At 39.7% G+C, this 22,930-nt stretch overlaps 1 long non-coding RNA gene across 1 annotated transcript in view; it reads left to right on the forward strand.

The window, feature by feature from the left end:
* Positions 1–20,542, forward strand: part of LOC111931358 (uncharacterized) — a 44,098-nt gene extending 23,556 nt beyond the window's left edge. Inside the window, exon 4 of the long non-coding RNA XR_015289660.1 lies at positions 20,380–20,542. This is a non-coding gene — a long non-coding RNA (uncharacterized LOC111931358). The remainder of the gene's footprint in view (positions 1–20,379) is intronic.
* The last annotated feature ends 2,388 nt before the right edge of the window (positions 20,543–22,930 follow it).

The following is a 22,930-nucleotide window of genomic DNA, read 5'->3' on the forward strand; positions in this document are numbered from 1 at the left end:
TGTTACATTACATATGCACTGCATATGAATCCTCTGGAGCTCAAAATGATTATACAAATGCTAATAATCAATTAAAGTCTCACAAGTCCTGAGATTAGGAAGGGTTATTATCTTCATTTTACAGATAGGGAAAAAAAAAAAAAAGCTTTGAAAGGTTACATGATTTTTTCCAGAGGTCACTTGGGTGGTGATATACAAAGGGCTCCTGAGTATCCAGGCTGCTCATAAGGACTCCCACACTTGAGTGTTTAAGGCCTGGGACAAACTCTCATCAAGAGTTGGACTGATCTCTTAATATGCTGCGCACCTCGCTGTAAGTCGGAAGATTAACGCTGATTTAGTTATATCCAACGTGTTTAGCACCACTTCATAGTCTAACACTGACGATGAGAGCGTCTGAAACTTCTGTTTTTCCATCCTCTTACTTTTGTGAGACATTAAAATCTCCTTACCACCTGGTTAAACTGGCAAATATCAGCTTAAACACCTGTGTTCCTGATATATCTATTAATATCACAGCATGCAGCACATGCCAGGTGCATTACTTTGAGAGGCTTGGGATAGGGATTCAGTCTAAAACGATGCTGGTCTCATTAAGAACCATGTTTTCCTCTTTCTCACTCTGTTCCTCTAATCTTCTTACAAGGCAAACAAGCCAGGTGTTTTCTGAGTACTTGTGAAAATACTGTACTTTGAATTTAGCTTCAGATGTTCCCAGACCGAGTTTTGTGCAATTATTTTATTGTTTGTGTGATGAACAGTTTGAGAGGGCCATCTGAGAATAAAATACTGCTCTTTACCTCTTTCACATAACCTAAAGAGAAATAATGATTTTGTGGACGTTCATAAATCATTTCAAACACACAGAGCAGTGGTGCAGCCATTTAGTAACTCTCAGTTACATCTTAAGAAATGCTTTTCAATACACACAGGCTGCACTTTCATAAAATAGACAAATTAATTTTAAGGGAAATATGCTAAGAATTTGAGATGGGAAGGAATTATGTGGCAAACAAAGCTTCTGTGAGTGACTTGTCACTCCAGAATGAAGCCAAAGGCTGTCCAGAAGTTGTGTGAATACGGCACTAAGTCTCTCATTTTAGAAACATTGTTGGATAACGGGAGCAGATTCCAGACTAATACAGCTGCACACCCCTCTATCACACAGCCACCACTTCCTAGAAAATTCTGCAATATAGTGACAGTAATGGAAAGCAAAATGATCTCTAAATAATGGTTTAAGATGGTTACTTGATAAAGGGCACCGCAATAATTATGATCAATGGAGCATGGATTCAATATATATTGCCCATTTAGATGCACCAGATTAGCTTAACAGCTTTCTTTAATGTTCTGAGTATTTTGTGTGTGTGTGTGGTTGTGCATGTGTATATGAGAGGGACAGCACTGCACATTTTTGGTGTATTCCTAATTAGATAAAATTTATCAATGCAGCTGAGCACCTTGCTGCGTGGGAAAGTGAAATGTGAAAGTTAAACTACCAGAAGCAAAGACAAAGTATCAAGAGCTGTGGGGGGGATGGTTTGTGGGGTTTTTTCCTTTTTTTTTTTTTTTTCCCCTTTTTTTCTATTTTTGTGAATACAATAATTTTTTGCTCTTACTGCCAGTAAGTGCAGAAATAGTAATTTTTTCTTTAAAAAACAACACACACACTGAGAAAGAAGGGGACTGAAAAAAAAAATGTGCAGCTGGACTGAGTGCCTCTTGGTTCCTCCAGCCATACTGAAACACAATGAAGGTTTGAGAAGAAGCAGAGCCAGTGATGGGTTCTGACTCCTACAGGGATGGCCATGGGAGGCACTGCAGATTCCCAAGTTTCTAGGAACTGTAGTTCTCCACAAAATAGAAGTTTGTGAACTAAAACTCGCTGCTGATTTTCAGAGCCCATGAAGAGGGGTTAAATTATTACCTCTAGGACTATTTTGCCTGCTGAGCTTCCATGGATGGTTGTGCCTGGGCTCCAGGGGCCGAGTGGGGCTGTGTCATGATGTGCTTTGGCTGCACAGAACTTTGTGCACAAACCCTTTCTGCTCCTTGCTGGCCCTGTCAGAGCAGTAGGAATGGCTCTCACATTTGAAGAAGGTGCAGAACAATTGATCCATAATTTTGCTTGATAAACTGAGGCACAAAAGGGATGAACTTTTTCCAGAAACACTCAGGCACTGTTTTTGCTGGAAACAGATGGCTGAGTTCCCACTTTCAGTCTCATGCTAACCACTGGCATATGCTGCCTCTCATTACACAATGAAATAACTATCAGATGAGGTTTGGTTCCACATTGAACAAGGACATAATTTTTGTGTCCTAGCTTTGACAAATTTAGGGCTGTATTTTGACAGAACACAGAAGTACAATGGCAGATGTCACAGTCTCTATTAGAACTCAGCAACTAAGAAGGAAAAGCTATTTTTGAATTGTACACTGGAGGCAAAATCTAACTGTGAACACTCCTAAAAGTGTATATGAAATGAAAGCCAAACAAAAAAATAAATATTTTTAGTGTAGTTCAGTTCGAGGATCATTTTGGATCAACATAAAGATTTTATTTCAGAGGTACTACAGCACAGGGTTTGGATGAACACTGATGCTGAGTTTAGGGAATCCACTTTGGCAGAAGCCTCTTATGGCATTCATTCCAGAATAATGGGCAAAGCAAATGAACATTAAATGCAGTGCTTTGACTGTGGCACCACACGCTAGCTCTGTTGTGTGAAAAACCGTGGCAATTGGTGAAATGATGGTAATGTGTGATATACAAATATTTTGGGTGAAATATATAATCAGTTAATTGGTTTATTAAATTATAAAACTTTTGTTTGCCTGAAAGAGCAATAAAACTAACTGACTAAATGAATATTCGCCCCTTTGAAGACTTCTTACATTAATTATGTTTATGCATCACTTGCAGCAGTAATGTTAGACAAAGGAAGCTTTATCTTTATATGCCATAGCTACATTGTATTGTGGTACAAATGATGGCACCGACTTTGTGTCTACATAATTACTGAAATCTTATCCCTTTTGTGTTTGCACATCATTTTCAGTTTTTTGGAATAGTTAAACTCCATTTTACTTTTTAATAACATTTTAGAAATCATTCTGATTCAGGTAAACAGAATTTGATTGCTTTGATGGATTGAAAATGGTTAGCTCAGCCAGAGCTTATTTGATTTGTTTCTTCAGGGATTACAAAGAATAGGATTTTATCTATGAACTGACAAAAGAGGCAATCTCTGCATTTTTGCCTATGAAATAGGAGATCCACTAAGCCATTGCTCCTTCACATAGTGAATGTATTAGTCACGGGGTTGCTTTTTATTCATTTTCAAAGATTTTATTCCACATTGTATGGGGTGTCAAGCTCCTTTGTTCTTAAAAAAAATTAATCTGGAAAAATAATACTGTCAAATGGAGTTTGGGGAGATTCAGTAGCCCATTAGATTTAAAGCAGATTTTAAAAACAAACAAACTCTTTGTCACCAGTGACGGACATCTTAGACAAATGCTCTTCAACTAATGCCATGGATTTAAAAGCCTGAAGTACCTGAATGCTGATTACCTGGCAAAGTTCAGGCTGAGAGTTCTCCTGTGGGTTTCCCAGGAGCTCAGTCCCTGACCCAGTCAGATTATGTGGTTTTCCTGGTACTGCTCTTCATTTTATCCTGTGTGACATGACATTTGCAAAGCAGACAGCAGCAAGAAAATGTCAATATACGTTATAGAGATGATACAAGACACCCTGAATAATGTGTTTGGAGTTGTTCTTTCACTGTCTGGTGTATTCACCGAGTCCCTTCAGAGGTGCTGCTGATGCCTGGGGCCTTGTGCCTGCTGGGTTTGGTTCATGGTGAAGAGATTGTAGACTGGGATGCAGAAAAACACTGATTTTTTTTCAGGGAATTTGTAGTTTAAAGGCTCAGTGTTTGTCTCACACTTGGAAAATACGATCTGCAGGCAGGTGTTGGAGGATGCAAATTAACACACTTCTGTCCAATAACCCTTGACTGTTTTTCAGTCGTTCTTCCTTTATTTCTGTTTGGGCTAGCAAAGAGAGAGATGTTTTATCCTTCAATGTGTAAAACGTTTAAGTACAAATTCAACTTTCAATAAGAATTACCCACTTGCTTAAAACAGAAGTTTTTGTAGTCTGGGACCTTGTGTCCCGATGGTTTCCAGATTTCATCCTCATGCTCTGCCTATTGGAACACAGCAGGATTTCCTGTGTGCACTTAAAAGCTCCATTAAGTTCTGCATCCCATACAGTCAACCCTCAAAAAAGTCCCTTAACAGTAATAACTTGATGTTCTTTCTCAAAATTCCCATTTATGGCCAGACACGATGGGAAATGTGCAGAATGCAACATCTGTATTATTGCTGTTAAGTATGAGGCTTTAGATTTGCTCTGTAAAATTTAACAGGCAGTTTTCAAATGCTCCAGGTTAGAAGAACAGCTCATGAAAATCAGGTTTGATCCATTTTCTCCACTGGTTTACACTGTCTGGAGATTTGGCCCAGCATGGGGTTGTTTCTCTTCCCTTTAATACACAAATAAAGGAGGGGCTGCTGATTTTGGTAACTCAGGTTCTGGAAGAAAGCTTTGGGGAATATGCACACAGCTGCTCTAGGACAGCTCAGCTGCACCAACGTGTCCCTGCACCCACAGCTCTAACCTGGGCAACTCCTTGCATCCCAACACCCCCAGAGATGACACAGGATGGTGTCTGCTTCACGAAAAAATGCAGAGTCCAACACATCCAAGGCTGTTATTTTATTTCAGTTAAACAGGAACGCTCTCTTAACATAAACATAAATAACTTTAATTTTTTTTGGAGATTACCCATTCTTGTGCTTATAGAAGAGAGAATTGTGTTATATATACCTCATTTTTATAATTAGGTGCCCTTTTTTGCTGATTTATGACTTATTTTAGCTCTAACTGGTCCGTGTTTCTGACGGCAAAAAAAGATAATCCATGCTTCCATGAGAGCTTCAAAGAAATGCTGATTATCTACTGGGGCTGATCCTGAGACCTGGCAGCAGAAAACTGGAGGAGGAAAACAATGTGCTGATTAAAATGATTGAAAAACCTCCTCAGGTCACTGGGGTAGCACTCAGAGCCCTTAACAGCCTCTCTGCCATTGAACTCCTCCCAAACCTGGTGGTGAGACTTTGTCTTTTCCATTTTTACCATGGGGAAAAATGGTAAAAAATCCGTGGGTTTTTAAATACCATTTAAAATACCATTTTAAAATTACCATTTAAAAAATGGTGAAAAATACCAGTGTATTTTTCCCATTTTTCCCATTACTTTTTCCCATGATTCAGGGAAGGCAGCTGCCTCTGTCCAACCCTGTGCTGCTCACACCTCTCCCATTCTCCTGCTTCTCCCACCCATTTCACAGGGAGCAAGATTCACCACGAAGGAGTTAAAACCAGCTGCCCTTTCCAAGCACTTTGTGCTGTTTTACAAGGCCAGGTGAGCTCATTCATGAGCATCAGACAGTTCATTGCCAGCGCTCTGAACTCCCTCTGCTTTAACCTGAGATTTGAGTTGGGTTTAATCCTGTATTTAATTAAGTGAAGGTCAGGAGGAGGGTCAACTACACTACTGAACTTAATCCAAGACCCACAGGTTATACAATAGCTGCTTTGGGGAGGTATAATTGTAGATAGGAATTGAGACAAGAAAAGACAATATAATTGAACAAATTATACGATAAAGGAGGAGGGGAAAAGCAGGATGATTTTTTTTTCACTGTGTGGCACTGGATGTATTTTTAAGAATAGCCACTAGATAGCAGAGCAGGCGTGATGCCCTGAGAGCTTCCTGGGCCAAATACAGGACAAACAGTGACTTGGTCCCAACAAATACAGTGTGTGACTGTGCTCAGCACTGTTTCACAGGAGAGAGGAATTTTTAAGATGCTATTCCATTGTGCTGCTTCCTGCTTCTCTGATCTTTGAGCATTTTTCCTCCAGCATGCTGAAAAGGGAGCTGATTTCCTGAACAAGCTATCAATCCTGACTTTTGTTCTAGGGAAGACTTTCTTCACCAGCGAGCTGATCATTTGCTGAGGTCAGGGAGCACCAGCCCACTGGAAGTCAGCCCACAGAAATGGTCTTGTATTCAAACTGAGAGAGAAAACCTCTTTAAACAGCTGGGTGAGGAGAACTGAAGTGGGTTCCCCCCAGCTGCATCTCTGCTGCAGCAATAAAAAGCTGCATTGCATGGGTACAGACATCTCTCAGTCTTGCTGTGAAAATTTCAGTCATGACCTTGCTGAGTTTAAAGCTCTGCAGCCACTCTCCTTCAAGACCTAAATTTCAAAAGTCTTTTCTAGATCAAAATTTTGGAGCATCAATTGATGGACTCATACAGCCCCCCAAACAAGGGGCTAGATCTTCAGGGGAGAGTTGGAGCACTTCTGTAAGTCAGAGGAATAAAAGAAGAAGAATAAAATAATAAAAAGCCAGAGCTTTTTCCAGTGCTCCAGGTTTTGCACTGCACTGTAGCAGCCTCATGTGATGACTCAAATCCTCATCTCTTAATTCCTATGCAGCCAGACCTGCTTGGGAAAGTCTAGAACTTAATTATGTAAAAACATTCCAAGATACCAATAGTAATTGATCCTCATTACAGATTCAATTTGTCTGCAATTGTTTTAACTAAATAACAGAGCTGTTTTTCAGCTATAGCAGATGAGGGAAGGGGGGCGTGGAGACTTAAACAAGGATACACTTTCTAACTCACTGCCTCAAGGGGAAAACAAGATTTTTCCAGAAAAAAAAATGTTTTAAAGTAATTAGCTCCTGAGCTATTTTTAGCCTGCTGTGAATTTTTATGACAGTGCTGTTAGACTGCTGAAAATATGGTTTCCTAGTTTATCTCCCAGAATTTTAACTATGATGTGCAAGAAGTATTGAGGAGAAGGAAGTAATTATGTATCTGTAGCCATATACACACATTCATATATGTCCCCAGATATTTTAACTTGTCTCTTGCAAGAACTGAACCTCTTGTGCTCAGTGAAAGAATGAGCTACACTGCACTGCTCTTTAATATTTTATCTGCTTGAAAATAAAAATTAAAGAAAAAGAAAAGAAGGTAAATCTTGCTTCAAGTGGGCTTTTCAGTGAATAAAGGACCTGGTGGATCTCAGAGAATCAGCTTTCAATGCCCTCCCATTGTCTGACTCTGGTCTAGGTGTATTTGCTGTCTCAGCCTCAACCTCCTGGTTTGCAAATTGAGGATAATGATGCTGAACTCATTTGCAAAACGCTTGACAGTGAAGGTGGAATAAGACCAAATGCTCTTAGTTGAAATGAATAATGTAATTCTATCTAAAAAGAAGAAAAAAAAAATACTGTGCTGGACCCTCTTGGGTCCCCAGTCCCCTCAGTGCTGAGCTGCAGAGCCTTTGCCAATCGTACTTGTGCGCTCGGTGACTTTTGTCACTGCCACGACGCCTGAGCCCCTGTGCCCAAAGCTCACCTTGGCTCTGCTGAGGCCCCTGGTGATGCTCAGGCATCCCCTGCCCCTTCCCATGGCCTGAATCCCAAAGCAATCACTCTGCAGGGGACGAGTTCTGATGTCAGGAGCTGTGGCACAGGCGGTGACACCTGGCTGAAAGCTTATGGGGAACAGAAGGGTAAATACAAGAACAATACATTTTTCGATAAGCCAATAGTCCAATTAAATAAAGAAATAAATAGAGCAGCCATAGCAGAGCCCCTTTCCTCTGAGAACAGCTTTCCCTGCCCCTTTTTCCACCTCTTCCCAGGAACTACCAGGCTGTAGGTGACACCAGGAATCTCCAGCCTGAGTGAGAGAACAGTAAGGAGGAAATAATACTGCCCTGCCTGTGTAATTAGAGAAGCTGATGCGTGAATCATTGTTATAACGAGTTTAATTATAAACATGATTAAATAGGCAATTAATGCGTATTCTGCCCCGGATAAACAGAATTAAATTCCTGCAATATTAACATCTTCCACAAGGTTTGTTATTAGATTGCTGCAAGTCCTGTGTACAGGAACATTTTCATGCCCTTTATTTGTTGTGAACTAACATAATCTTTTATTTCCACTTAACTGGATGTAAAGGACAAAATTTGCCACTCCTCTAAAGTGCCAGGGTGTCTGGAAAAACACCACCCTGTGTGTTTTAAAAAATGTATCACAAAATAAGTCACAGGCAGTGCAGGCTCTCCAAGTTTACCTAGTGACAGCTCACCAAAGCTACAACTGGTGATGAACAGAAATACACTCAAGTCCAAGGCAGGAGGCTTTTTAGTGGGTATATTTTATTTCCTGCCATGTGCATCTACATAGAAAGATAACTTCAATATATAGGCAGTCTTTTATCTGAGTAGCTTTAGAAAACGGTATAAACATATAAACATCATTTTCTGTTTGGTGATTAGAGATTTGAGAGTGTTGAGGAGACAGAGAAAATGCTGAATGTTCATCTACCTGAGAATCAGGTCCTGTGTGAAACCTCCAGTTAGCACAATTCTGAACAGGTTTTTAAGATATTTTTTAGTTCTGTTTTCAGATTAACAAACGGGTAACAAGAAACTATCTGAAACTGCTGGTTACCAGCTCCAAAAGGATTTAAGCATTTTTTTCTTTTTTCAGCAGCACAGTCCCTGTCCATTTTTACTTTGGTTTTCCTTGAGGGTATAATTTATGTTTACCCAAGTTTCTAAAAAATTTAAAATTCCATACATTCTCTCATGCTTCCCGGAAAGATGGGATGGGATTTCGTACCAGTGACTGATTTAAAGATCATAAATAAAGGGGAGCTACACATATTGTTTATTTGTCCTACTTGAAGCCCACATCCTCCTTAATTGCAAAACTTTGGCAAAACAGCTGCTAAAAAAAGAGGAAGCTGCTGCAGTAACATTTAGCTGTAATATCCCATCCAGTGGTATTATTCCTGACTGTTGAGATAACCTAGATTCTTTCTCTGCACCTTTTATAATTGCCCTGTGAATCCAGAAAGGATCCAAAATAAATTGATATACCAGCCACATGCATAAATCTGTGTCAGCAGGAATTGATTCAGCAAATTTTCTGCAGTAGTGAAGCCAACCTCACCACCCCTGCACGTTGTTCATTGTATGCTCAGCTTTTGGAAAATAAGCAGCATTTATATAAGGCTGTTATGCTGTGCAGTTAACATCTTCAGCAGTGATGGAATAAGCAAGCAGCTGGTTTACGGAGTCTAGGGAAAATCTCAATTTGGATAAGAAATTGCCACAAGTAATTTTAGCTCTACACTGCCACAGTCCCATCCTCTTTCATGAACGAGGCAATCTCCGTCTAATATAGCATGGCATTCACATCTCACATGATACATAATGATCTTCATACCACAAGAAAATGTGTGTCTCTATTTACAGCTGTTAGTGATGCTGCAGCATGTAAATCCTCAGCTGGATGACTTAGGCAAATCCCAGCTTTCTCCCAAATCAAAGTCAGGGCCAGATGCAACTTTGCTGATCAATTGACTCACTCAGCCAGGCTTGACTGGGGTGCCCATTCCAGCAGGGAATGTTCTCACTGTGCTGCCACGTGAGAGGAAGGCAGGCAATGTTTTGGAATTTGGGTGAGGAGAGTGCTCTGGCTTTAGGCACAGGGTGTTCTCCTGTCTGTGTCCCTCACTGTGGGACTCCAGAGCGATGCTGCTGTTAGCTCTAATCCTGAGCTGCCGCACAGGAGCGAGCTTCAGCGTGAGACCGTGGTGGAAAGTGCCCTTGCTGGCCACTGCTGGCTTCAGACAAACAGCATTTCCTGATGGGATGGCCCTGCCCTGGGCCTGTGAGCAGATTTATGCCAAAAGAAAGGCTGCACAACCTGGCACATATTACTTTGTGGAAAGAAGTAGGTGACACACTGAGATGTTCCCCCCAGCCAGAGCACACAGCCAGCACAGCCCTGGCTCAGGAGAAAGCTGCCTCCTCCACTTGTGCCGAGCCAGCCCTTTATCACATCACCAAAATCAGCACCAGCTTCAGCTTTCTGATATCAATATAACATTAACTTGTCTTGGGCCAGCAGTACCTCCTAAAGAGCAGGGAGGAATTTCAGAATTCCCAAGACATAAGCACACCGAAAAGCCAACTGAATCCCCAAATATGCTTTTCCTCAAACCCAACAGGTGTACTTTTCTTCCTCTTACTTCTAATTGAACTTCTTGGCATTCTAGTCAATGCTCCTTAGTGTATTTTGGAAAACAATAAATCCTGGTAACATGAGACCCTGCTGCAGTATTTCACTGTTAAATCTTTGCTGAGATTTGGGAAGAGTGTACTGGGGTTTGTGTGCTGAATTATGGGGTGTGTGGATGAATGATTTTCCTCCCCTTACTTTTTCCATCACAGAATCAGCACACCAGGAAATCTCTGATGAGTCAGATTCCTACTGTGTCTGCGTTTCAATGTGTATTTCAAATATATTTAAAATTTTCCTTGAAAGTAAATTATTATTTCCAAGAAGAGAACACTGATGCTTTATTTTGCAGGGCTAATCAATGTTTGATTCTGTTCAAATTTTGATTTTGACAATAGTGTGTTTTCTCCTTAAAGGGAGTTTTGGTTTAATTATCAAAGAACACCTGGAGTTTTTTTGGTTTAAAAGTTCTTGTTAGAATTTTAAAATATTTTCAAATTTCATGCACAATTCTTGAAAAGGAAAATTATTCTTTTGCAGTATTTTTTAATTGAAAAAGTCCCTTCCATTTTCCCTGGAAATGTTTGGAGAAAGAAATAATTTTGTAAATGTCATTAAAACCTTTGTGTTTCAAAAAGGTGAATTCATTATGAATTTCATTATTTGATTATTGTGCATCCAAAATACCTTTCTGTTTAACTACTATATATATATATCATTGCTACTCTGACTTCCTGGAAAGAAATCAGGATATTTCTGATATAGTCACTAATCTGGTATTCATGAACTTCCTGAAATTCTCTGAAATAGCAGGTTAATGAAAAAACATTTAAAAAAAAACAAAACCACAAGCAAACTTGTGAAGATTCAAAATCTTGTATATATTCTTAAAGACTTATTGAGGAATTCTAATATGATAGTGTGTTAAACATCATTGAGGTCTAAATCTCACAGAGGCATAAGGAGACAGCAAAGAGTTACCCAAGACTCTGCACTAACAATGATTAAAAACTGTGAAATCGTATTTAATAGTTTATAGTCTATATTTTAACTGCAATATCATGAACAATAATTCTTTTTTGACTATTTTTTCCAATTTAACATCACTATTCTTCAATAATCAGAGAAGCATAACTCTAATAACTTTCCTATTTCATAGAAAATTGTTATGCTGCTTTAACAGACTGTCCTAAATGAACTCAACTCTTTCTGTCACAGACTTCAAACACTGTCCAAACTTTTTACCCCAAGCTGACCTGAAGATCAGCTCTAAGTTTTAATTCTCCTAAAAGCCTTTGTATGTCAAGAGCAGCTCTCATAATAGCACATTGGGTTTGTTTTACCTAAGCGTTTTTGGCCATTTACAGGATCCCTCAAGTTCAGTCATTAATCCTGGAGCTTGATCATAGCATGGCTATTAAAATTGAAGATTACTGGGAAAAAATAATTAATTCTTTCCAAATCTTTACCCTGTAGCTTCACTGACACTTGATGTAAAAATTAGGATATATATATATATATATAAAAAACTTAATTTTTGCCTTTATTCTTAAAAGTTATGGAAAAAGCACAGAGCCCAGAAAACCAGTTGCCAGGTGTAATATAAAGCAGGATACTACAGAACCTGAGAACTGGTTATGGCAGATATCCTGTCAAAGGAATGACTTATAATCTGGAAATACAAGCAGTAAGAGAGGCCCACCAGCTAGACCTGTATCATCTGAGGCAATCAAATCCTGCAAATAGAAAGCAATTTAGTATTACCATTTCCAAGTGCTCCCCACAATAAGGACTCTTGTATGGCAAAGTTTAATATTCAGAGCAGAAACCACAAGCTCCAGCAGCCGCTTCTGCTCGGGCCAGCCAATAACAGCTCCCAGGAATGGCAGAGTTGTAATGGTTTTGCACAGAGCAGCTGGGGATTTACTTGTATGTCAGCTTCTACATCTGAGAACCACCGTGGGTCAGACATCCATTTGCTTTATATATTGATATAATTTCATCAGAATTTATGATGTGGGAATTATTGCACTGGCAAGAAATGTAATCTAACCTTCATCTTGCACAATGTAGTGCCGATATTATGTTTTGAAAGAAATATACTGACTTGTTGAATCAGATTACTCCAAGTACATTCCTAATGGATTTCAATATTCCCTTGGATAAACCAGTGCTATTTGCTTTGTATTTATTACATTAAAAAAAAATATACAGAAGATAAAACCTCTTCTAACACCATATATTCTTTCATTTTGCAAACTACAAACATACATTTTTTCATTAATTTTAATGGCTAAACTTTTCCCTGGGTAACAGTCACGACATTTACTGAACTACCTATATTTCAACTGCACACTTTAAATGTATAAAGAATTTCAATTCTAAGTATTGACAACTGTATTTTTTTTTTTCTCCTTCCTCTCATGGATTAGGCAGCTTGTCCTTGCATATCTGCGAGGATCACACGGTGTAATTGTTAGTGCTGGGATATTCCCAAATGCCAGGGCATGCCACTGCTAATAAGTGATATATTTGGGATATTCTTTATTATGACACTTCTAATGTAACATAACTCTAGGGGATTTTATCAAGAGATAAAAAAGTTGGATCAGTCCTGAGACTGCTTTACATCATGAGCCAAGAATGGGGAAAATAATAATAGAAACAAAGATTTATATAAGACAGAGCAAGATCTTGAGAGGGAATCCTTCAAACATCTTTGAAAAGACCTTAAAAAACCTTATGAACTCCAGTCCCTGACCTATAGCTAGATTTTTCCCAAGAAGAATAATTATTTTCAAACCCCTCTATATCAGAGATGTGCCCACTGCTAAGTTACCTTCTCCAAGCTCTCATTTTCCAATGAAAACATACTGGCAAGTGCCCCTAAGGAGATTCTTCTCTGATGGTGGAACACTGAGCTTGGTGAGCATCGTGTGCTGGGAGCTCCTGGGCAGGAATCACTCCGAGCAATCAGCTGGACACGGAGCACTCTGTGCCTGTCAGCTCATCTCAGCAGCTCCCTCAGCCCTGGGAAAGGCCCAAAAGGGCAGGAATGCTGCTGGGCTGCAAAACTGGGAACAAAGCTTCTGAGAAGCAAAGCAAGAAATCCATCTCTTTTTGGGGATGCAGCTTTATCCTCCTCAGCTGTTCGTCCATAATTCCTGTGCAGACAGTGTGGGACAGTGAACTCTGAGGGTGAGGGGTAGCAAATGTTCTCCAGAGAGGACAGCAGCTCATGGAATTATCTTTCACCTCCCTCACTCTCCATCTTAATCAACAGCTACTGAGTGGAAATGGTTCCTCTCCCACCCCATTTAGAGAGCTCCTCAGTCTCCTGGCTGCTCAGCTAGCAGATTGTTTTATATTCCTGCATCATTTTATTGTCTTTTCCTCCTGCTGTGGTGATCAGACAAGACAGAATAGGTTTGTATATCAATAGAAATGCAAACTGCTGTGCAGAGTATGTAAATATTGATATTAGGAATGGGGAGACTGAATTAATACTTCCATATGCTGTCAGTTCCAGGGTACTCAGTCATGTCCAGACAGTTTTATAAACAAATGTACAAAGAAGAAACAAGTCATTCAGACAAAGATCTTATTCCTCACTGTTATTTATGTTTGTGCAAAATTAGAGTCAGAAGAAAAAAGTAGACAATCCACCAACACCTGCTGGTGCACAGCACTGGAAATTGCATTTTAGTTGGAAATTCCCTTCTTTGTGAAGAGCTCCACATTTTTATGGTCCAGTCAAGCCAAAGATGATTTCCCATTGACACTGGGTTATATCTTAAGTTCCAGATGATATGAGATATGGTAATGTGAGAGCATTCATTGGAGCATTTGTAAAAAATTACCTTTTTAGCTCAGCAGTCCATCTTTCTGTTATTCTTATTGCATTCACTGGGTTGATTTGGTGATCCCACAGTGAGGAGTTTCAGGAGCTGAAATGTTCCTCAGAGAGCAGAACTGAAAGAGAAGTCAGATCACAGAGATGATTGCCTTGCTTGGACATTCCCTTGTAAGGACAATCAACCAACATCTCCCCAAAAGAGCTCACAGGGGGTTTCTGTGAGCCCAGGCTGAGGGTTTCTATTGAATTGACATGCAATGCTAATGGATGAAACAAACAAATTTAGTATTTTACCCTTATTAAGTGGCAAAGCCATTATTAGAGAGCCAGGAGCTGAGAATGAGATGGGAAATGCCTCCAGAATTCCCTGGGCACGGGTAGAAGTGCTTCAGAACACATGGATGGTGTGTCCTGAGATGGTCACCACTGTTTCACTCACCTGCTCTTTACTGTCCTTTGATGTTCACTGGAAAGAGTCATTATTTAGTGATGCAGAAGCAATTGTAGCAGGCCAAACTCTCCTGAGGTTTGGTTGGTAATCTCCTGCTCGCTTCAGCACTCCTGGCCTCCTCCCCTTTGCCCCTGAGTCACACACAGGTAGCAAATGTCACCATCCAGTACGACTGATAAGATTTTCCTGGGAGGAAAAGCTCTGTGTTATGAAGTCCACATAACTAAATTATGGCTAGTATTAAGTATTGTACTTGGAAAAAAGGTTTCAACCCAAAATTAAGGGGAAAAAGAATAATGGTGAAGTTTGAGCCTGCAGTCACATGAGTACATCTGTCTGTGCTTTACAGAGGCAGGTTGAGGTATTACCTAAAAGCATTCATTTCAAAGCAGGGTAGTGAAGCCTGAAGGAGCACTATTTTAAAACAAATCAGTCAGCATTTTATTGGTGTCGGCCCAGCTTTGTACTAAACACTCAGATTAATGTTAAATCACAGCTCAGGAATTATTCATGAGATCTCATACAATGTAATTGCTGATTTTGGCATCAATAGTCTGTATCCCTTTATTTCCTAGATTAGCTTCCCTTCCTGAACTACTGTATGTCATGCCAGAGACAATGATTTTATATGACATATTTAGGAAAGAGGAACCCACCTATTTTACATAAAAGGATGTCTGAGAAATGTACCCTCATTGCTGAGATGCCAGTCTGTGCTGACACGTTCCTGTGAGAGGCAGAGCCTGCTGGGAGAGCAGAGAGCACAGTGCTAAATGTCTCCTTTCAAGCTGTTGACTGAATGGTTAGTTTTATTCCAAACCTTTATAAAAACTAATGAAATTACCCTTCACCTATCTTTAAGGATTAGCATTAATGCTCAGAACAAACTGCATGACTACTAATCTCTTAATGTCCCTAAAGATATGTACAAAATGAAATTTATAAATAATAAATGAAATCCAACTTTTTCTAGAAATACTCAGTCTTCCTGCTCTTTCCCTCTCTCTCTCTGAGAGTTGTGTGCTTGTGAATAAGGTCAGGCTGATACAGAGAGTTGGAGAAAGGTGACTTTGAGCATGGAAGTCAATGAGCTCCCTGCTTTGGACCTCCACCATCTTTTCTCCTCTAAAAATACTTCCTTTTCTTTCTACAGCAGCATGTTTAGATCTAAATATCTTCAGCCTCTGCCCTGTTTCATTCCTTCATGCTCCACATACCTGTATCACACGGGTGAGCAGTGAGAGCAGGAGTCCCTGAAGACACAGAGCATTTCATGCTCAGGTTGCTACATCCTGAACCTTCCAGAAGAGGAACACTACCACTCACACCATCCCCTACATCTGAATTTCCATCCAAAAAACACCCAAGACTTACATTCTCAGAGCTGGTGAGAAGAAATTGTTGAAATTTATGAGAATTCATTGCATGTACTACAAGCAAAGGGTTTCCCAAGTGGGACACCCAGCTGTTGTTCTCTTAATTGGAATGCAAAGCCATTATTTTTCTAAATGATGATACTGGGGGGATTAGTAAATCTGATTTTATAGTGTCTTCAGTCCATCCACTGCCCTTTCACTCCTGCTTATAGACACTCACACTTGCCTACTTGAGGATTTTGGTATCTACTTTTAAAGAGTTGTTTTTTAGGACATAGAAAATTACAGATTTTAAATTTAATGGTTAAAGATTTTACAGGAGAGCTGTCTCTAACCTCCATCCCTCGGATGTTTGTTTTTGCAACAAGTACACCTGAAATGTTTTTATCACACTTGTACATATTTTAGAGTATACCAGGCACAGAAAATATATCAGTAACTATTTCTGAAAGATTGTAGCAGCTTCACTTTGAGCTGATTGTAATGATACATTTTTGACTGAAATTTGCTGACATTGTCAAGCCCCCATCACTGCAGGCCAAACACAGTTTGCCCAAGGCTTCCTCCCAGGTCATTATTTAATTCACATTTTCCCCATTTCTGAGAATCTTTTTCCAAGGAAATGTTTCAGGATAAAGATTTTGTCCTTTCCAAGGCACAACTCATGGAACACTGAGACTCAAGCCTCAGTAGATCTTTGGTTACCCAGATTGTCTGAGACTCATGCATATTTTAATCTCTGAGCTCTCACAGCAAAATCTGGAGCTCTAAACAAGGCACTTAGGCTTCACATCCAAAGCAGGAGCAGAATTATGTGCCTCATGGAGAGAATACACAAAGCTGGTAAGCTCCAGAGTTGACAAAAGAGGCATGAATTCATCCTAAATCCTCCCCTGTGCCAAGGGGGAAGGACACTTCACCTTGACTGTCAAGGAAAGTGATCCCATCATCACTTTATTTTGGGCAGGCTGATCTTTGTGGGTAAATTTAGAGTGTCAACATCTTCTTGTTCCCTCTAGAATCAACAGTCCCCACTACATTTGTACAGGACTGCTCTGATATTTAGATCCACTGGCTCAATTCTCTCAGATGACAACCTGTGAGAAGCACCAAACCTATGGATCCCAGACATTTTTAGCTGAGGACTGGCAAAAATCAGTATTCTGTGCAAGTAGAGAAGCAGAATTTTTGAACACTTGCAACTGAGATCACACAGACACCCACAAGACCTGGCATTACTTGAAAGTTAAGCAATAGTGCTATGATGATGATACAAGATTGTTTCACTCCTCAAGATTGGCTTACTTTGATTCTGTCAACAACTGTGGCATGAGAAAACAGAAGTGCTGGTTCAGACCAAGGTTTCTAACCCAGCCTCTTCCAAAATCTCAATTGCTTTCAGCTCTGTTTGGACACTTAAGGCCTCAGAAGCCTAAACCCCTCTCAAGCAGGGTTTGTAGGACCTGTTGTAAGAAAATCATACTTATCCATGATAGACAACCTTACTTTATGGTAATTTTGTCTGCTCATATACATCAAAAAGTCATTATTTTTTTTTTTAAAATACTTCCCAAGTGATCATCATGGCTTGCAAGGCAAATAGGGATTTTGTTAAAATAAAGCAGGTCTGTTTCTGAAAGTTGTAAGACTCCCACAGGCATTGAGTGGTACTCTAAAGACTCAGAGCCCAGAAAAGCAATAGCACTTCTTTTTATACTCATAATTTTGCAGTGGCCAAATGCACAGCCTTCTAACTTTACAAAAATTGCATAAATTAATAATACAAAATAAAAATAGTATGATCCAACTTACCTCAAGGCTGAGATACCATGTGCCTAATTTCAGCCCAATTTTCATGGCTATGTTATCTGGGGCTGCATATTTATAATGGAATTATTGACAACCCTTTTTTTCACAAGGAGTTCCTCCTGCTTTAAGATCAATATGAATATAGCTGGACAGATTTAGTATGCAGGAAAACAAAAAATCAGCGAAGATTTTGATACGCAGAGTAATACAGAAGCGACAACATATTTCTGACTCTGTACAAAAACATGCATTCATCTGTAAATGATTACACTTCTATCTGTGGTAGAATGGCAGTGTGGGGCATATGAATCTCACCTTCAAAAGATATTCTTTCATTCTACAAAAAAACGCCGGCAAGCACAGGAAACTTCAATCAATGTCTTATATTCGAAAACTATGACACTGTCAAACTGGTGTCATTAAAGCTAACTAACCATATTAAACGAATATTAAAATATAGGTTTCTTTGCATAACATAATGAGTAAAACTGCTTTTAAGTTTTTCCCTATGCTTTGAGGTGTAGGTGGCATTTTCATTCCAAAACTTTGAAGTCAGAACAAAATGTACAGGTAGAGGGTACTAGATCAAATAATAATCAACTTCAAAAAGCATTTTGGCTGTTAGATGTCCCAAGGCTAATTTCCTCTAGACATTTTAAATGTAAATGTCTAAACTCATTTAAAAATTGTAAATTGGTCTAGGTTCAATCAAAAACCATCCTGACACAGAACAGGGAGACTGGGCTAATTGTCATTTGTTTGTCAAATGAATTCCATTTGGAAAGCAATGAAACCTCCAAGCTAATTCTTTTAAGGTGAGCTGGTAGTTGTATTATCAGTTAAATGCAGTAAAATGGATAATCACATGATGATAATGAAAACTGAACCTATGTTAGCACTCAGGCTTAGTCTGCCACAGGGCATATAGTGATGGAACTTAAGTACTGTAATGTTCCACTGGGCACAATGGCACCAAGTCTGCTCTTTAGCCTTACAGACACTTTCTTTGCATTTTAAAAAACTTTATCAAAGCACCGTGGCAATGTAGAAAATGTCAAAGTGAAATGCACTGTAGGCAAATTGAGATTTCATTAAGTTTAAATTTATTGCTTTTGACTGATGTATTACCATGCTTGTTAAGAACCAGTAATTTGGAATATCTGCCTGCCTGGTAAAATAGCTTTGTCTCCTTGCGTAATACTTTATATGGACTTTGAAAGACCACAGTAATTCAAAAAGAGTGTGGGTTATTTTATTTTTCTAAAGAACAATTTCAAATATTTTCATGTCCCTGACCTAGTGGATCAATAGACTTCTGTGTGTGTCCCAAGTGTGTTGTTGGTGCACTTGGTAGAAAATTACAGCAATAATGTCTGGGTTTTTTTTCCTTGGTATAACACTGACAAGAAGCACTTAACAATTCTACTTGTTCTGTCACTCTCTGATATATTGGAATTAAATTAAAATATCTGTGAGAGATAAGGAATTGAAAAATTGGTGGAAGACTATGTGCAGATGCATTATTTTTTATATAAATATACATACCCTCACATAAATTGTACGTCTAAATGAGGTTGTGCATAGATTAATTAACAGACAAAGCAGAGATACAGCTGTTTCTGTATCAGGGCAGGCACAGGTAATCTTGGTGTTGCATAGCATAGTTATTTAGTTTGCTTCAGCTGTGGCAAAAGCTACATTTGAGATGTTGACATAAAATCTCTTAATGTACTCTGGTGCTTTTCTCACCTTTGGAAAAGGATTGAATCAACAGAGTAGAACTAGCAGAATTTCTGACTGATGAGGAAGGTTAGGCCTTCAGGAGCAGATTACTGCCCTTGGAGAGAGACCTGGATTGAATTTAGTATATTCTAGATATATTTATTTACACTGGGTGCCAGGGTTTTATGGCAGAAGTGACAAAGTTTGTGAAACCCAGGAATGCATTATCATGTTATCTGGTATCTCAGATGGACAGTCAATATGAACAGACTGCAGACACACCTGTCCCAGTATCCAGTTCACCAAGTAATGAAATGGAAACAATAAAAGTCTTTGAACAAACAACAGACATTTGAGTCTTTGGGTTTAAACAAGAGGATTGTAGAATTCAAATGGGTTTCCTCTAGTGCTGCCAAGGCAGCCATATCTGTATTGGTGCCAATGCTGAGAGCCACACAACAAAGCTCGACTTGTGTCTGCCCATGTGCTTTTATCCCACACACTATGGATATATGTACTTCTTGGGGTGGGGGCTGAGGGAAAGAAAAGAATTCTAAATGATACTTATTTCACCTACACTTTTGATGGAACTTCCAGTTGAAACCTGAGGAGAAAGCAATGTGTGGGTTTCTGTGAATTTAAACTGCATTTTGTTTGTTTACCATTTAAACATTACGTTTTGAGGAGTAGGGTAGGTTGTGTGAATTAATTGAATTAAGACACAATCATTTGTCCCTGGAAAAACCTATTTCCTTCTTCACATGGAAACAACCTGCATCCCTCCACACCAGTGTTCATTTTCTCTCAAGCACTCCCTGCCTGCGACTGCAGGGTCAGATTTACCAAGGCAGGACACGGCTGCATCTGCAGAACCTTAGCACAAATCCACCTAAGAGAGATTTTCAGCAGGGGTACTGACCCCTCTTTCCAGTGGAACCCCCAAAAACTTCCTTTTTCTTTTCCTCTAGGGGATAGTTTGCCAAGGGAATCCTCTGTCACCAGTCCAGGCTGAGCAAGGGATTTCCAGAGCCACAAGAGATCCGTGTGCACCACGAAGTCCTGAGAGCAAAGGAATCCCACCAAAGGTGGATCCAAATCTCCAAGCCTACTAAAAAAATAAAGCTTTAGTTCTGTTTGTGCACGTTGTACAAAAGCTACACCAACTCTTAACAGGAAGGGTGCAAAGTAGGAGCTGAGGTAAAGCTTTTTATTTGATAAAACATCTGGGTTTTTGCTTTAAGACACACACTGGCTGGTCTCTTTGAAGTCCAGAAGAGCTATGCAAGTCTACACTTGAGGGCAGAATTTGGCCCAGTGTGATAACACAGGAGCCTGCAATTGAAAAAAGGAGTGTGTTTATTACATTTTAAAGATTTTGTGGGTTAACTCAAATTAGCCAGGAAGAACTAATGCTTCTGAGTAACTCTCCCTCTCAACACACATTTCAGAATAGTATAAGAATTACAACTAAACTCCACCTTTCTAAGGCACTGGACAAAATTTGCATTTTTTTTGGAGTAAGCCACTAGCTGGAGCTAAAGACCTGTAGAGCAAATTCAGAGGGAGAATGAAGAAAAAAAAAGGGGGAAATCCACAAACCTGAGGAGAAATCCAGACTTTTTAAGGCAGGCCAGGAAGAGGTTTTTGAGGGAGTTGTGAATACTGACTGTCATCTGTTAGAAGGACTGAATGATCAGCCTAAAAAAATGAAAACATCCATATTCCTGAGTTGATGGCTAGCTGAACTAAACTGTGCAAAGTCTGGTATTTAACAGAAGAATGAATCAAAACAAACACTGAGCTTTTGAAAGCACCCAAAGGAGCACTGAAGCAATGAAATCTAAGAAAATTTGACTAAAGAAGTAATTAAAGGCAGAAATTATTAGTTAACTTGTTTGGAATTGAGAAGGTACTACCTAGAAATACAGAAAGCACCTAACTCTCTGACCTATTTACTTTTAATTATTGATATTGCAAAGGTTCTTTAATATGCAATTGTTTAAACATCATCTCGAAAGATGCTTTCATGGGAGCAGAGAGAAGAAAAGGTCTCGTTTTGTAGATAAAGATCAATTTATCTTTGGCAATCAGATACAATATATCAGGTGGGAACTGAGCACTCCCTGGTTCTGAAGGGTCAGAGTGAGACAGAGAAACACAAAGAATATTCTGCCCATTCTCCCAGCTCAGTGGCACATACACAGGGTTTGATCTTCCCGTGTAGATTGTGGCACTGAGATGACTCCAGCGAAAACACGAATCGCTCTGAGCCATGCAGCTGCAAGAAAATGCAATTCAATCTCTGAAAACTTTTCAAAACATCGCCAAATAAATGCCTAATGTGCCAAATGGGATTAAAAGGGCCAGGTTTCCCTGCAGGCTTCCACAGAGGGAAACAAGGAGCGAAATGCTGCTGGGGAGACGGTAAAAAGTTTGTATTTGTGGCTCCCATCCCTCGGCTGCAGCAGGTCACAGCCGGGGTAAGGATGTGTATGCATCAGCTCAGTGTTCCCACAAGGGTTACACGTGTCACACTAATATCACACTGCCCTTGCCACGATTCAACAAAACACAGGGATGTGAATGCAGATGGGAACACTTGGGGAAGAGCTCTCCTGGAGCTGCCTGATAACTGCTTGTTAGTCTCGAGCCAGGTGTTGAATGTGCGGCTCCGTTTCTATACGGAGGCATTTGTTTTCCACAGCAAATTTAGCAAATTTCCACAGCTTCCAGAGGGTCACATACTCATCCTGGAAATGGCTGTGGTAATTTCACCCTTGGGATGATTTTTCCAGTTAAAGTGAGTCCTGTTCCTTGGGCACCTGGTGTTTGCTGGGTCCCTGGAGCCAGTTTGCATGGGCAGCACCCACAGCAGCAGCGAGGCAGCTCCCGTTTTCAGCAGAGCTGGGGAGGCACTCTGCTCTCTGGGCACTGGTGGGGTGCTGCTCTGAAGCAGCCATGTATGGCAGGCTACACCACCCATCTGCTTATTACACTGAATGTGACAGATTCCTTAATCATTTTAATATGCAACTTAATATTTTTTAATATGTATTCCCTTTTTATTCATAGGATTAAGTGCATTACACATGGCTAGCTACTATACCTTGAACTGGGCCTTTTGTTTCACTCTTTAAATTTAAACAGTGCTGCTTTCACATGTGAACATGAGACTTTCTTTCCTGACTCAGGATAGGATTTTTTTTTTTAAAAGCAATTTCCACTCAACTACTTTCCCAAACCAACAGCCTGCAGACATAGTAAACAGCTACATTTTCTCAACAATACCACAATTCTGACCATTTCTCCTTTTCTTTGAATTGTACAAAAAACCTTTGAGTTAACACCACCTTCAGAACTCCTTTACAACACTATGCCAAGTGTATTTATATGCTGCTCCATAGGATTCACAGAGAAATCACATTGTTTCAGTGCTCCAGGCAGCATTGCAAATAAAGCTTTTTATATTGACACATGTAATGATTTAGAAAAGTTTCCTCCTGGGTCAATTTGTGGTGT

The sequence above is a fragment of the Cyanistes caeruleus genome, chromosome 8 (assembly GCF_971803275.1).
Source record: "Cyanistes caeruleus chromosome 8, bCyaCae1.hap1.1, whole genome shotgun sequence".
Classification (NCBI taxonomy): domain Eukaryota; kingdom Metazoa; phylum Chordata; class Aves; order Passeriformes; family Paridae; genus Cyanistes; species Cyanistes caeruleus.